This window comes from Balaenoptera ricei, chromosome 2 (assembly GCF_028023285.1).
Source record: "Balaenoptera ricei isolate mBalRic1 chromosome 2, mBalRic1.hap2, whole genome shotgun sequence".
In the NCBI taxonomy this organism is placed as follows: domain Eukaryota; kingdom Metazoa; phylum Chordata; class Mammalia; order Artiodactyla; family Balaenopteridae; genus Balaenoptera; species Balaenoptera ricei.
In genome coordinates this window covers 127,085,597-127,103,245 of record NC_082640.1, presented here as the reverse complement: position 1 = coordinate 127,103,245, position 17,649 = coordinate 127,085,597, and the positions used below count along the sequence as shown (strand labels likewise).

Below are 17,649 nucleotides of genomic sequence, written 5' to 3'. Positions count from 1 at the left end.
CTTGCCACAACTAGAGAAAGCCCTCGCACAGAAACGAAGACCCAACACAGCCATAGATAAATAAATAAATAAATTTAAAAAATAATCTGTACTTAAAAAAAAAAAAGAACTCTATAAAAAAAAAAAAAAGAATGATTTGTTTGCTTCTGAATGCATTTTAGTAGTAATCTTTTGGTGGTTTTGTTTTATAATATTGGAGTAATAAATTCACTCTATGAAAGCCTCATTATAAGAGAGGTAAAAAGTTCTCTGCTTTCTGATCCCTAACCTGCTCCTCACTCCAAGTCACAGGAAACGGTTTCATTTCTTAGACTGAGGCAAAGCATCAGCCTAAGCAGAACTGCCTTCTCACATGAAGGTTTTCCCTTCCTGATTCATATCTTGCCAAGATGAACAGAAAACTGTTATGACATTAGGTCTTTATTTCTAGGCTACAAACTACATATACATAAGAATATACACAGGAGGTTTAAAACTTATCAACAAAAACCTAACTTAAACCAAGAGATGAGGTAAATCAAAATCTGAAGGCAAAATGTGTCATTAATGACTGACTTACAGACTCCTTGAAAATACATTAGTTTTTGTATTGCAGCACTTACTGTAAAAGAAATATAAAACGAGTATAAAGTAGACCTACACAGACTATAGCTATATTTCAATTTCGCTTGGAAGTAGAGCCACTGTTCCAACTTTTTGTTATACCATTATATGAACAGACAATCACTTTATGAGCCACCAAATGTGAAGACAAAGCACACACATATCAAACTGACTACTTAACGATATGCTGAAATCCTTAGATTCCATCAAACCACCTCTTAAAAATCAGGCCCACCCAAAGCTAGGCTGGAGAAGACAGGGCTTTGCCAAAGTAGGTTTACAGGAAAAATCTTCCTATCTCATCCAGTCAAATATTTGAATTCAAAGAGAAGATAAAGCTCAACTCCTGGCACAGTGGACATAACAGACTGCCATTCAACATCCAGCCCATCCTCCCTCCAATACACTTTCCCCAACTGCTGAGGATGGGGAGGTGAAGACCCTCCTGCAGCCAGTGTCCTAGATGTGTTTTAGGATCTACTAACCACGTGCACTCACATACAGTTTGGAAGGAAGAAGGTTCTGACGTTCCTGCTGGCAAGCAGTCATGGCGACCTTGAGTTCTGTGGCAGGGTTCCAGTTACTTCTTTTGTGGGTAGCCTTTTTTGCCAGTGAGCATTCAAACAGACATAGCAAGGCTCCAGAGTCAAAAGCTGTGACACTAGAGGCCACACGATCCCTGAATTTCAGCTAAGGTGGTTTGTTGCCAATGTTGGCTTCCAGATTTCCCACCTTCCTGACTATGCCAGAAGGAGCAGCAGCTTTGGCCGCCAGTTAAACGTGCTGTATGAGTCATTTTTGGAAAAACCTCCCTGCTTACAGCCCATTCTTCCAACCTTTCCATTGATTTTAAAAGCATCACATTCCCATTATTATAGATCCCCTTATGCTTAAAATAGCTAAAAATATTTCTGTTTTCTGCAACTGAATCCTGACTGATATATCCAGGAAAAACAAAAGAGCAGGGTATTCTATTGTCTAGAATAATAAGCGAGAGAATACATATATCAAGATCAAGGAGGAGAGGGGTGATTTAAGAAGCTATCTTGAGGCACTGCTATATTTTTATCTGTCCATAAGCCAAAATCAAAGTAGTCAGAATCAGTCACATATTATTGTCTTTTCACATCCCAAATGTGCCTCAAAGAAATAGAAATTCTATTTGGTTGGAAGGAAAGTGAAAGAAGTCACTGGCCATTTTAGAGTGCATAGTTCTGGTAGACATAAACTGGGGGCCTTAGTGGAAAGGCTACCCAAGGTTAGCAACTGTTCCTGTCTGACAAAGATGAAATCACTTGCTTTGAAATTTTTGTCCAGATTTTCCCTGCTTCCTTCTTTATTTCCAGAGAAAAGAACCAATCCTTTTTCGAGATCTCCCCTTTGGAGACCACCACCATCTCAGTGGTTTAGAATGAAAATCTCTTCCTCTCCAACCTCTCCCTCACCTCCAACAGTAATCACTAGTCCTGACCCTTCTCCCTCCAGTGTCTCTCCATCCTGTTGCATTTTCTCTCAGCTGAGTCCTATGATAACCTCTTTGCTGTCCCTCACCTCCAGACTTTCACACCTCCGATCCATGTTACAGATCCCTGCCAAAGTTGTCATCAGCTACCCCCTTCCAAATACTTTAATGACTACACACACAGGGTAAAACCCAAGCTCCTGAGCCTGGCCATCAGGGTCCTCCACAGTCTGGGAACCATCTACCTTACCAATCCTACTTCCCTCCCCAACACCTGGCCCAACCTATATTCACTGCACAAAAGATGCTCTAGGTGCTGAGATTACTATAGGTGCAATAGGGGAGACAGGCAAACCGAACTACAATGCAGTGTGGCTATGAAAGTGTTGAAAATAAGACATTCAGACCTCAACTGTTCCATGAAGCCTTTACAAATGTCCCTCTGCCCAGCCAAAATTCATCTTTGCCTCCCTAGTTTCTCTGGTGCATTTGATCTGCAAGTTCATTATAGAATATATTACATTTTATTCTGTATATTTTTCATAGTAGATTACAGGCTGGTTGGGGTGGGAGAGGCGTGATTCTTATTCATTTTCTGTCGTCTCCCTTGAATGTGAATATAGTAGATACTGAATATGTATTGTGTAACACTGTGCTTGAAAAATCTCACAGCCAAAGTTAGCCCAGACCCTGTCCTGAGAAACTGAGATTCATGGGTTAGCATGATGTACTGCACTGCTTCTCAAAGTGTGTTTCCTAACCAGCATCATTAGCATCACATAGGAACTTGCTAGAAATAAAAATTCTTGAGCCCCATCACACTTAATGAATCAGAAGTTCTGGGGAGGAACCCAGCCTTCCGTGTTTTAACCAGCCCTACAGTTAATTCTGATGCACAATGAAGTTTGAGAACCACTGATGTACTGCAATCTTTCCTAAAGGAGCCTGATCATAAGACTATCCTGGGATACTTGTCAAATCTATAGCTTCCCAGATATCTCCTCTGGAGATTCTAGTTCAGTTGGTTTGGGATAAAGCCTAAGAACTGATACACTTAAACAACCCAGATGGCCCTTATACTCAGGAGAAGCCTAAAAAGCACTGCTATAGTGAGAAGAGCTAGCCTTTGGAATGAGGTTAAAAACCAGGATTTTAGCCTTAGTTTGGCCACTTGATGTGCTGTGTTGGATAAGTCACTTTTCCTTCTTAAGTCTCAGTTTCCTCATCTATGAATAGCAGCAGCAATGGGATCTTTCAGGGTCTAACACTTAGAAATAATATATGTGAAGAGTTTGCACAAATTACAAAAAAACCCAGTAAGTGGTTGATATTACAATCATTTTTGTTATTATGACAGAAGAGACTGAAGTCAACAAGCCCATCTCTCTCAGAGTGAGTTAAACCTCCTTCCGAGTCAACACTGGTCTCCCATGGGGCCAGAGATATAAAATGTTCTTCTTATTATAGGTTGTGTCAAAGAAGTTTAGAGAACATTTGCTCCAGGCTGTGAGCACTCTTAAAAATCTCTGCCCACATCTTTTATGAGTTACACAAATGTGACTGTGGGCTCCATCTTGTGAAGCGTAGGGAAGGGTTCTCCCTCCTGCAACCCTCTCCCCTCCCTGGTGTGACTCTAACAGAGAAGTTCCCCCATCACATCTTCCTTATCCCTTCCTTAGAAAATGTACTGTGCTCCTTGGGGTACTAAACATGGGGGAGCCTTCGCAGGAAAATGCTCACAGTCACTTTTACGCAACTCAGAAAAGATGTGTTCAGGGATATTTTAAGAGTGTTCAGGGACTTCCCTGGTGGTCCAGTGGTTAAGAATACGTCTTGCAATGCAGGGGATGCTGGTTTGATCCCTGGTCAGGAAACTAAGATCCCACATGCCGTGGGGCAACTAAGCCCCCACGCACCACAACTAAAGAGCCCGCAGCCCGCAACCAATAAGCCCGCACGCTCTGCAGCCCTCACGCCACAACTAGAGAGAAGCCCGCACACCACAACAAAGAGTTGGCGCGCTGCAACGAAAGATCCCGCATGCTGCAGCTAAGACCTAATGCAGCCAATAAATAAATAAATAAATAAATATAAAACAATTTTTTAAAGTGTTCATGTAAAAAGCTTTGCCAAAGTAATACTTACATGCAATATTCTATCCCAGACATCATTTCTTTAAGGGACTAGTAGCAAGCCATTACATTGATTGCACAATCCACTTATTGGGTCACAATTGACAATTTAGAAAACAGTAACTTAAAAGAATGTTGTTTGAAAAGCAAACTCCTAGGTCTAGAAAAGACTTTAGGAGTTCATCTTCTTGAAGATGCTAATCTACAAAAAATTTTTTTTAGTGAAGTCTTTAAAATCTACAGTAGAAGTAATGAATACTTTCAATACTTTAAAAAATTCAGGGAATATAGTCTTAATAAATAATAAATCTAAAGAAGGATAAGAGTGAAATTATACAGAATTTTTTTTTTTTACAAAATATGATTAGAGAGGGGGTAATTTTATTTTTAATCATTGTAACTTCATTGCTACATGCAAACAGTGACATCTGGTGGAATGACATTGCTTTGCTTAAAAAAAAATATTCCAACTTTCAGATATTGGCAGTTATGCCAATCACACAAATTGCCAAATAATCTTTGTTTTTTTGGTATTTTCATATAAAACAAAAATACACTAATCTAATATCTTATGAAATATTGATAGTACATACTAATATAAATTTGTCATTCCAATTTGTATTTTTTAAAGTATGCTTAAGGCTTACTTAGGTATAGGGGCTATTTGTTGAAAATGAATATAAATAACCTAGGGCTTCCCTGGTGGTGCAGTGGTTGAGAATCTGCCTGCCAATGCAGGGGACACGGGTTTGAGCCCTGGTCTGGGAAGATCCCACATGCCACAGAGCAGCTGGGCCCGTGAGCCACAATTACTGAGCCTGAGCGTCTGGAGCCTGTGCTCCGCAACAAGAGAGGCCGCCATAGTGAGAGGCCCGCGCACCGTGATGAAGAGTGGCCCCCGCTTGCCGCAACTAGAGAAAGCCCTCACACAGAAACGAAGACCCAACACAGCCATAAATAAATAAATAAATAAATAAATAAATAAATAAATAAATAATTTTAAAAAATAATAATAATAACCTAATTGAGGTTACCGTTGATTCTAGTCCTAACTCTGCCAAAACTGATGTGGGGTGCAAAGTTTTGCCTCTGTTTCTTCATAATATGAGATGGTTAGGCTAGGGGAAGGCTAAGATCTCTTACAGCTCTGCTATATGTGCTTCTGGCACACGTATCACCAGCTAGACCTCAAACAGGGATTAAGTCCTATACTCTTTGGTATCATTGTCGGGATCATGCAGCAAGGAACAAGGCCAAGTAAGGGGTGGGGGTGTGCTGGGGCCAGGATTAGACCTGACCATTAAGGAATGGCAGACAATGCAGGAAATAGGGACAGTGGGGGAAAGTCAGTCCCAGATATCCACAGTGGAAGGAAATGTGAAGCAGAAGACAGAACACACTATTCCAAAGGCAGAGCTATAGACCACGGGTGGTGGTGCACTGCAAACAGCATCAGAAAGGGCTAACATGGGATGATGGCACATTCTAGTGGGAGCAACCAGTGACAGGGAATACAAATAAAGGCAGTAGTCAGTGAGAGCTATTAATAATTAAGTAATTGATATCAGGACAGTCTCCCTCAGTTTGCAAGGCCCCAGCCCTGGCCCAGGACTCAGAAACAGGATTTCAGTTCCTAAGAGGGAACAAACAATACAAGATAAAGCCCTCACCCTAATAAGCAGAAACCTTGCTTCCAAAATTGGGTCACAATAGACCAAATACAAAACATCAACGGTGAGTAAAATATGATTCTTCCTAGTTTATATCAGCATTGGTTCTGAAAACAAGATGAGAATGAGTATTTGGAATGAAACATAAAGAGAAAATAATAAGAGGCACTTTCACAAGTTCACAAAACAGTGGGATATAATGGAAATCACATTTAGAAACAGAGAGACCTGGGTCTGAATTCCAGCTTTTACCAGCTATATAAATATGAACTAGTCAACCTCTGAACCACATTTTCTTCATTTGGAAAATAGAATGATTTTATCTATTAGATAGAGTTGTTGTTAATACTAGATTATGCAATAAATGCACAACAATACATTTTCTATTAGATAATTTTCTGCTTTCCTATTCAAATATTGCTATTTGGGAGGGGGGCCAGATAAAATCTTTCTAATGGAAGCTCATTTTATATAGTTAATTTGTAAACTATAAGTAGTAAAGATAAGTCAAAATAATTACCCATATGTCTGTCCTTCAGTTTTAAAATAAAAATCCTCAAAGGATTATAACCTGTCAAAACAACATCTTTAATGTCATTTTTGTAAAATGTATGTATATGTAATATATGTACATGCACAGGAAAAAAACCTAGAATAATCTTTACCATAGTAATATAAACCTGCATCTCCTGGTTCTCCTACTTAAGATCTAAAAGTAGTACTCGGGCTTCCCTGGTGGCGCAGTGGTTGAGAATCTGCCTGCCAATGCAAGGGACACGGGTTCGAGCCCTAGTCTGGGAAGATCCCGCATGCCGCGGAGCAGCTAGGCCCGTGTGCCACAACTGCTGAGCCTGCGCGTCTGGAGCCTGTGCCCCACAACAAGAGAGGCCACGACAGTGAAAGGCCCGTGCACCGCGATGAAGAGTGGCCCCCGCTTGCCACAACTAGAGAAAGCCCTTGCACAGAAACAAAGACCCAACACAGCCAAAAATAAATAAATAAATAAATAAATTTAAAAGTAGTACTCTAATGCTTCCAAAATGAACAATCAAGAATTTCCAGGTAGGCAAGCCCCACCCCTCGTGGAAGATTCGCTTCTCTCCCTGCTCAGAGGCACACTGGAACAGTGCCTTGCCCCAGGGGCCATCTAAGAGGCCAAAGGCTTACCTGCAGCGAAGTGGCCTTCTGGAGGTGAACCTGGGGCCCCAATCTGACATCTGCCAAGGGCATTTTCCTGGCTTGTTCAGCACTTCAGACAGGTCACTGCAAAAAGAATCCCTGAGAATTGCTGGACAACCTACTTGATCAAATAGTACTTCCAATACTTGCAGTTGTTCATGAGCCATGTGGCTGACAGGGTCTTGCTGCTCCGGCCGGGTGTCAAGCCTGAGTAACTGAGGTGGGAGAGCCGACATTCAGGACATTGCTCCACCAGAGACCTCCCAGCTCCACGTAATGTCAAACAGTAAAAGCTCTCCCAGAGATCTCCATCTCAACACTAAGACCCAGCTCCACTCAAAGATCAGCAAGCTACAGTGCTGGACACCCCATGCCAAATAACTAGCAAGACAGGAACACAACCCCACCCATTAGCAGAGAGGCTGCCTAAAATCATAAGTTCACAGACACCCCAAAACACACCACTGGATGCAGTCCTGCCCAACAGAAAGACTAGATCCAGCCTCATCCACCAGAACATAGGCACCAGGCCCCTCCACCAGGAGGCCTACTGAACCAACCTTGCCAGCTGGGATCAGACACCAAAAACAACGGGAATTACAAACCTGAAGGCTGCAAAAAGGAGACCCCAAACACAGTAATTTAAGCAAAATAAGAAGACAGAGAAATACACAGCAGATGAAGGAGCAAGGTAAAAACGCACCAGACCAAACAAATGAAGAGGAAATAGGCAGTCTACCTGAAAAAGAATTCAGAGTAATGATAGTAAAGATGATCCAAAATCTTGGAAACAGAATGGAGAAGATACAAGAAATGTTTAACAAGGACCTAGAAGAACTAAAGCGCCAACAAACAATGATGAACAATACAATAAATGAAATTAAAAATTCTCTAGAAGGAATCAATAGCAGAATAACTGAGGCAGAAGAACAGATAAGTGACCTGGAAGGCAAAATAGTGGAAATAACTACCACAGAGCAGAATAAAGAAAAAAGAATGAAAAGAATTGAAGACAGTCTCAGAGACATCTGGGACAACATTAAACTCACCAACATGCGAATTATAGGGGTCCCAGAAGAAAAAGAGAGAAAGAAAGGGACTGAGAAAATATTTGAAGAGATTATAGTTGAAAATTTCCCTAATATGGGAAAGGAAATAGTCAATTAAGTCCAGGAAGCGCAGAGAGTCCCATGCAGGATAAATCTAAGGAGAAACACGCCAAGACACATATTAATCAAACTATCAAAAATTAAATACAAAGAAAAAATATTAAAAGCAGCAAGGGAAAAGCAACAAATAACATACAAGAGAATCCACATAAGGTTAACAGCTGATCTTTCAGCAGAAACTCTGCAAGCCAGAAGGGAGTGGCAGGACATATTTAAAGTGATGAAAAGGAAAAAACTACAGTCAAGATTACTCTACCCAGCAAGGAATTCATTTAGATTCGACAGAGAAATTAAAATTTTTACAGACAAGCAAAAGCTAAGAGAATTCAGCACCACCAAACCAGCTTTACAACAAATGCTAAAGGAACCTGCCTAGGCAGGAAACACAAGAGAAGGATAAGACCTACAAAAACAAACCCAAAACAATTAAGAAAATGGTAATAAGAACATACATATCAATAACTACCTTAAATGTAAATGGATTAAATGCTCCAACCAAAAGACACAGACTGGCTGAATGGATACAGAAACAAAACCTGTATATATGCTGTCTACAAGAGACCCACTTCAGACCTAGGGAAACATACAGACTGAAAGTGAGGGGATGGAAAAAGATATTCCATGTAAATGGAAATCAAAAGGAAGCTGGAGTAGCAATTCTCATATCAGACGAAATAGACTTTGAAATAAAGACTATTACAAGAGACAAAGAAGGACACTACATAATGATCAAGGGATCAATCCAAGAAGAAGATATAATGATTGTAAGTATTTATGCACCCAACATAACAGCACCTCAATACATAAGGTAAATGCTAACAGCCATAAAAGGGGAAATCTACAGTAACACAATCATAGTAGGGGACTTTAACACCTCACTTTCACCAATGGACAGATCATCCAAAATGAAAATAAATAAGGAAACACAAGCTTTAAATGATACATTAAACAAGATGGACTTAATTGATATTTACAGAACTTTCCATCCAAACACAACAGAATACACTTTCTTCTCAAGTGCTCATGGAACATTCTCCAGGATAGATCACATCTTGGGTCACAAATCAAGCCTTGGTAAATTTAAGAAAATTGATATCATATCAAGTATCTTTTCCAACCATAACGCTATGAGACTAGATATCAATTACAGGAAAAACATCTGTTAAAAAATACAAACACATGCTGGCTAAACAATACACTACTAAACAACCAAGAGATCACTGAAGAAATCAAAGAGGAAGTCAAAAAATACCTAGAAACAAATAACAATGAAAACACGACGACCCAAAACATATGGGATGCAGCAAAAGCAGTTCTAAGAGGGAAGTTTACAGCAATACAATCTTACCTCAAGAAACAAGAAACATCTCAAATAAACAACATAACCTTATACCTAAAGCAATTTGAGAAAGAAGAAGAGCAAAAAAATCCCAAAGTTAGATGGAGGAAAGAAATCATAAAGATCAGATCAGAAATAAATGGAAAAGAAATGAAGGAAATGATAGCAAAGGTCAATAAAACTAAAAGCTGGTTCTTTGAGAATGGATAAACCATTATCCAGACTCATCACAAAAAGAAGTGAGAAGACTCAAATCAATAGAATTAGAAATGAAAAAGAAGAAGTAACAACTGACACTGCAGAAATACAAAGGATCATGAGAGATTACTACAAGCAACTATATGCCAATAAAACGCACAACCTGGAAGAAATGGACAAATTCTTAGAAAAGCACAACATTCTGAGACTGAACCAGGAAGAAATAGAAAATATAAACAGACCAATCACAAGCACTGAAATTGAAACTGTGATTAAAAATCTTCCAACAAACAAAAGCCCAGGACCAGATGGCTTCACAGGTGAATTCTATCAAACATTTAGATAAGAGCTAACACCTACCCCTCTCAAACTCTTCCAAAATATAGCAGAGGGAGGAACACTCCCAAACTCATTCTACGAGGCCACCATCACCCTGATACCAAAACCAGACAAAGATGTCACAAAGAAAGAAAACTACAGGCCAATATCACTGATGAACATAGATGCAAAAATCCTCAACAAAACACTAGCAAACAGAATCCAATAGCACATGAAAAGGATCATACACCATGATCAAGTGGGGTTTATCCCAGGAATGCAAGGATTCTTCAGTACATGCAAATCAATCAATGTGGTAAGCCATATTAACAAATTGAAGGAGAAAAACCATATGATCATCTCAATAGATGCAGAAAAAGCTTTCAACAAAATTCAACACCCATTTATGATAAAAGCTCTCCAGAAAGTAGGCATAGAGGGAACTTACCTCAACAAAATAAAAGCCATATATGACAAAGTCACAGCCAACATTGTTCTGAATGGTGAAAAACTGAAACCATTTCCACTAAGATCAGGAACAAGACAAGGTTGCCCACTCCCACCACTGTTATTCAACATAGTTTTGGAAGTTTTAGCCACAGCAATCAAAGAAGAAAAAGGAATAAAAGGAATCCAAATCGGAAAAGAAGAAGTAAAGCTGTCACTGTTTGCAGATGACATGATACTATACATAGAGAATCCTAAAGATGCTACCAGAAAACTACTAGAGCTAATCAATGAATCTGGTAAAGTAGCAGGATACAAAATTAATGCACAGAAATCTCTTGCATTCCTATACACTAATGATGAAAAATCTGAAAGAGAAATTGAGGAAACACTCCCATATACCATTGCAACACAAAGAACAAAGTACCTGGGAATAAACCTACCTAAGGAGACAAAAGACCTGTATGCAGAAAAGTATAAGACACTGATGAAAGAAATTAAAGATGATATAAACAGATGGAGAGATATACCATGTTTTTGGATTGGAAGAATCAATATTGTGAAAATGACTATACCACCCAAAGCAATCTACAGATTCAATGCAATCCCTATCAAACTACCAATGGCATTTTTCACAGAACTAGAACAAAAAATTTCACAATTTCTATGGAAACACAAAAGACCCCACATAGCCAAAGCAATCTTGAAAAAGAAAAACTGAGCTGGAGGAATCAGGCTCCTGGACTTCAGACTATACTACAAAGCTACAGTAATCAATACAGTATGTTACTGGCACAAAAACAGAAATATACATCAATGGAACAGGATAGAAAGCCCAGAGATGAACCCACGCACGTATGGTCACCTTATTTTTGATAAAGGAGGCAAGAATATACAATGGAGAAAAGACAGCCTCTTCAATAAGCGATGCTAGGAAAACAGTTACATGTAAAAGAATGAAATTAGAATACTCCCTAACACCATACACAAAAGTAAACTCCAAATGGATTAAAGACCTAAAAGTAAGTCCAGACACGATAAAACTCTTAGAGGAAAACATAGGCAGAACATTCTGTGACATAAATCACAGCAAGATCCTTTTTGATAGACCTCCTAGAGAAATGGAAATAAAAACAAAAATAAACAAATGGGACCTAATGAAACTTAAAAGCATTTGCACAGCAAAGGAAAACATAAACAAGATGAAAAGACAATCCTCAGAATGGAAGAAAATATTTGCAAATGAAGCAACTGACAAAGGATTAATCTCCAAAATATACATGCAGCTCAATATCAAAGAAACAAATAACCCAACCCAAAAATGGGCTGAAGACCTAAATAGACATTTCTCCAAAGAAAATATACAGATTGCCAACAAACACATGAAAGGATGCTCAACATCACTAATCATTAGAGAAATGTAAATCAAAACTACAATGAGGTATCACCTCACACCGGTCAGAATGGCCATCATCAAAAAATCTACGAATAATAAATGCTGGAGAGGGTGTGGAGAAAATGGAACCCTCCTGCTCTGTTGGTGGGAATGTAAATTGATACAGCCACTATGGAGAAAAGTATGGAGGTTCCTTAAAAAACTAAAAATAGAACTACCATATGACCCAGCAATCCCACTACTGGGCATATACCCTGAGAAAACCATAATTCAAAAAGAGTCATGTACCACAATGTTCATGGCAGCTCTATTTCCAATAGCCAGGACATGGAAGCAACCTAAGTGTCCATCGACACATAAATGGATAAAGAAGATGTGGCACATAGATATGGCATAGAAATGAACAAATTCTTAGAAAAGCACAACATTCTGAGACTGAACCAGGAAGAAATAGAAAATATAAACAGACCAATCACAAGCACTGAAATTGAAACTGTGGCATATATACTCAGCCATATAAAGAAACAAAATTGAATTATTTGTAGTGAGGTGGATGGACCCAGAGTCTGTCATACAGAGTGAAGTAAGTCCGAAAGAGAGAAATAAATAACGTACGCTAACAAATATATATGGAATCTAAAAAAAAAAAAAAAAGGTTCTGAAGAACCTAGGGGCAGGACAGGAATAAAGACGCAGATATAGAGAATGGACTTGAGGACACAGGGAGGGGGAATGGTAATCTGGGACGCAGTGAGAGAGTGGCATGGACATATATACACTACCAAATGTAAAATAGATAGCTAGTGGGAAGCAGCCACATAGCACAGGGAGATCAGCTAGGTGCTTTGTGTCCACCTATAGGGGTGGGATAGGGAGGGTGGGAGGGAGACGCAAGAGGGAGGAGATATGGGGATATATGTATATGTATAGCTGATTCACTTTGTTATACAGCAGAAACTAACACACCACTGTAAAGCAATTATACTCCAATACAGATGTTAAAAAATAAATTAATTAATTAAAAAAAAAAAAGAATTGCCAGGTAAAGCTATCTGATATTAACTTTGGGCAGCCAGAAATGGCCTATCTTCATTCAAAGACGAGTACACTGGAAAATCCAATATGAGTTATATGAAGAGAGTCTGCAAAGCATAAGAAAGAAATATAATATTCAAAAAATTATATGAAGAACATTCTTTTAGAAGAGTTTTATTATAGAAATCAAAAAATATTTTGAAAGGGTCTACTCTGGGCTATCAAAATAAATTTTTTTAATGCTTTCATGAAACAGGTAAAAGTTCAGATAAAACAAAAGACTTGGATTTTTCTTAAGAGTCTGATAGAATTAAGAACAAATAAGAAAAATGCCATAGTGATAAAAAGTGGTAATTAGAACAAATTTTTTAAATTTACATCTCAGAAAATGAAACCATTGATATAGAACATAGGTTTGAGAGATGAATGTAGGCAAGGAGATGATAAATGTAGGTGACGGATAGTGAAGATGCAACATATGGCTAACTGATATTCCTGAAGAAATGTACCAAATAAACAGAATGAAAACACTACTCAAAATAAAACAGAAAAAGCCCTAAACTGAAGAGCTGTATTTGCATATCAAAAGGGCTTTCCATGTACCAGGAAAAAGTAATTAGAAAACAATCCACTCCCAAACATATGCTAGTGAAATTATTTAATTTAAAGCAAAATTTAAACCCTATCAGCATCTAGGAGTGGAGAAGAAATAAATTACATGCAAATAAAATAAGATTTAAATTTCAGATTTCTGTCTCACAATATTAGATATAAGACAATGATACAAACAAAAAACACATAGACAAATGTTGACAAATATGTCAGATTATAGGAAAGAGCAAAGAAGCAAAAGAGAGAGACTACAAAATAAGATGACAAGAATAATATCAAATGCATCTGATATGACAATAAATGAATATGGGGTGATCCAACCTACTATAAGAGAATTCATTTCTGATTGGCTTAAAAAATTGTTCAATACTATGCAATCTACAAGGGACACAACTAAGAAAAATTGAAAGTAAAAGAAAGGGCAAACATATACCATATAAATAAAGCAAAAAATAAGTTGAGTTTCACTTTTCATCCATTTTGTGTACAATCTACAAGGAAAACAGAAGGATCACAGTTAACAGTTTCCTGAATTTTCTTCCATGTAAAAAATTTGTTGTGCATAATCACATATCTGTTTATATACTTAGTTCTAACTTGTTTCAGCACACAGAGCTCTACCTTATCCTTTACTGCAATTCCAATACATCCTATCATTGGATGCACTATAAAATGTCTTCCATTGATGGACACTTAAGTTGTTTTCAGTTTTTAGTTATTATAAGGACAATTACAGTCCTTAATCATTTATCTTAGTTAATAATAGTTATCAGCATATAGATCATATTTAAAGCCATAGTCCTGGATAAGATCACTTTGAGGGTATAGTTAGAGGAGAAAATCCTAGGTCCAAGGATAAGCTTTGGGCACTCCAATGTTTTGAAGTCAAGAGATGAGGAGATACCAGCAAGAGAGACTAAGAAGACATAGCAAAGGAGGCAGGAATAGAACCAAGAGAGAATGCAGTCCTGAGGCCAAGGGATAAAGGTGTTATATGGAAGAGCAAGGGATTAACTGTGTTAAGTGCTACTGAGAAGTCACGATGAGGACTGTGATATCTTAAAGCAAATCTGATCATGTCATTCTTCCTCAAAAAATCCTATCAGTGATGTCTCCATATACTGTGAATAAAAATCTCTCCCCCAAGTCCTCACAGACATGCTCTCACATACACATAGAGAGCATCCATAAATCCTACATAATCTGACTCTTGTGTCCTCTCCAGCATCAACTGCATCACTGCTCTTCCTATTCACTACTGCTTGACATCTTTCCAATTCTCAAATGGGTTCCAACTGTCCACAGCACAGACTCTCAAACTTCAATGTGCATACAAATCACCTGTATTTTTAACAAGCTTCCAGGTGATGGTGATGCTGCTGGTCTGTGAACTATACTTTTGAGTAGCAAGAAACTAAAACAATTCTTTCCCCTCTTCCTAGCTATCTTCTATTTATTCCTCAGATTTCGATTTAAGTATCATTTCCTCAGTCTCCCCCAGATAATTGGGAACTCTTCTTACATGCTTCCATACACTGCACATCTGCATATTAATTGTCACATTCACAATAATTAATTCACCACCTTTCTTCTCTGCTAATCTCCAAATTCCCTGAGGGCAGGGATTACGTTTCCCTTGTTTGCAGATGCTTACCTAGTGCCTAACTCAATGCCTGCCACACAGTAGGTACACAAAAAATATTTACTGATCAATTTAAATGATTATTCAGATCTGTACTTCGTGACATAGAAAGATAATTACAACATAATAAGTTTTAAAAATCAGGTTACAAAACATTATTTACATAGCATTATCCAAGTTTTGTTCCATATGATTTATTTGCATACAGATAAGTCTGGAATCATATACTTAAGAATAGTATTATCTCTGGATGGCAGGATTTTGAGTAACTGTTTTCCTTTTTTGTATTTTCTTGCATATTTGTATTTTTATTATTATTTTGTAGCAAAATAATAAATGAAATTAAACTTTGAATTCTGACATTTAACTTTTGCTTTTCTAATTTTTGTTGTTGTAGTCACTGCTGTTTTAATGTATAAAACTGTACATGTTTTTCTAAAATGTGACTAGGAATTTCCCTTGTAATTTGAAGTTGAGTTGAGGGCTAAATCTGGGATCTATAGTCTAAGCACTGCTTACCACCAGAAGCTGGCTATAAGGGTACCTGACTTGAGAAGGTCAGCCAATGTTTGCCAAGACAGCATTTTTGCCACCAGCTCTCTCTTGATGGTGGATCAACAAAATACACAAGCCATTTTACATAGAAAAATCAGTGAAATAGAATGTAAGTCCATAAATAGTCTTGATAACACATTTGAATTTAAGGTATGAAAAGCTGGCATTTCAAATTAGTGAGAAAAAGAGGATTTATTGAATAAACGATATCGTGCAATTGGCTAGTCATTTGGGAAAGAAACATTAATGCTTATTCTTCTTATCAAACTAATTAAAGATGAATCAAAGATTTAATTTTTTAAAAGAAAGCCATAAAATTACTAGAAGAAAATATGACAGAATATATTTATTTAAATTTATTTATTTGTTTGTTTTTTGGCTATGTTGGGTCTTCATTGCTGTGTGCTGGCTTTCTCTAGTTGTGGTGAGTGGGGGCTACTCTTCATTGCGGTGCACAGGCTTCTCATTGTCGTGGCTTCTCTTGTTGAGAAGCACGGGCTCTAGGCGCACAGGCTTTAGTAGTTGTAGCACGTGGGCTCAGTAGTTGTGGCTTGCGGGCTCTAGAGCACGGGCTCAGTAGTTGTGGCGCACGGGCTTAGTTGCTCCACGGCATGTGGGATCTTCCCAGACCAGGGCTCAAACCCATGTACCTCGCAATGGCAGGCAGATTCTTAACCACTGTGCCACCAGGGAAGCCCCAACAGAATATATTTAAATCGAAGTGTAGAAAAGCCCTTTCTAAGAATGACACCAAGACTAGAACACATAAAGGGAACTATTGCCAGTTTTCACTACTTCTGTATTAGCATACAACTTCTGGATAGCATAAAACAACATAAACAAAACTGAAAAACAAGCAAAACAATTTTTTAAACTCTACATTATATATGATAAAAATCTTTAATATAAAAAGATCACTTATAAATCTATAAGAAAAAGGTGAATGATAACAGAATATGAATTGGTAATTCTCAAAAGGAGAAAAACAAATAACCAAGAGACATCCAAAAGTATGCTTAATCTTATTAGAAATGAATAAAACAATAAATAAAGAGATATTTCTCTTCATCAGATTAGGAAAAGATCCAGAAGACTGACAATTAGTGGTTTGGCCAGGTTGAAAGGAAATGAACAATATCATAAATTGTTGGTAAGCATATAAACTGGTATGATTTTTCTGGAGAGAAGTTCAGCAATATGCATCAAAATTTTTAAACCAAAAATTTTAATAAATAATTCCACACCTAGGAATTTTCTTACACTGCAGCGTGGTTAATTTAGCAAATATTATGAAGTAATTTAAATGTTCACACATAACCTAGAGTGGAAAATATAAGTCTATAGAATGCCATCTATGGTTTAAACACATGTTTACACAGAGATGTTCAGAAGGTTACTCACCAAACTGTTAACACTAAGTGTTTAAACACTTTTAATAATTTCCCTTATTTTAAAAACCCAAAATCTAAAATTCCATGCTAAGAGTTCTAATTCTTAGATGTCTATAAACGTCTCTTTACAATACAGAAACTTTAAAAGCAAAAATACGATCAATATGGAATATTTTTATAGTTCTAATCAAAACTGCTATTTAGCAAAATAAACATGTTTGAACAGTACATTGCTATTTTAAATAAACTTATGCACCCACACTATCCCATTAAAATATCCTTGGTGTTTCCCACAAATAACAGTTACTATGTGCAAAATTAGGAAAGCATTAAAACTATATAAACACAAGTATTATGCTTTGTGGAACTGTTCATTGCACAGAAAAACCAAAAAGCCACCAAGTGAAAGGGTATTCATTTTGTATTCACAATTACCTTTCTTGAGACAATTTATTAGTGCAGAAAATATTATACATTTCTCTGAACTTGTAGGCTCAGCAG

The 17,649-nt window shown here is 37.6% G+C and overlaps 1 protein-coding gene across 1 annotated transcript in view; it reads right to left on the bottom strand.

Moving 5' to 3' along the window:
- TTC6 (tetratricopeptide repeat domain 6) overlaps positions 1-17,649 on the bottom strand; it is a 219,694-nt gene that overhangs the window by 121,571 nt on the left and 80,474 nt on the right. The window lies entirely within an intron of this gene.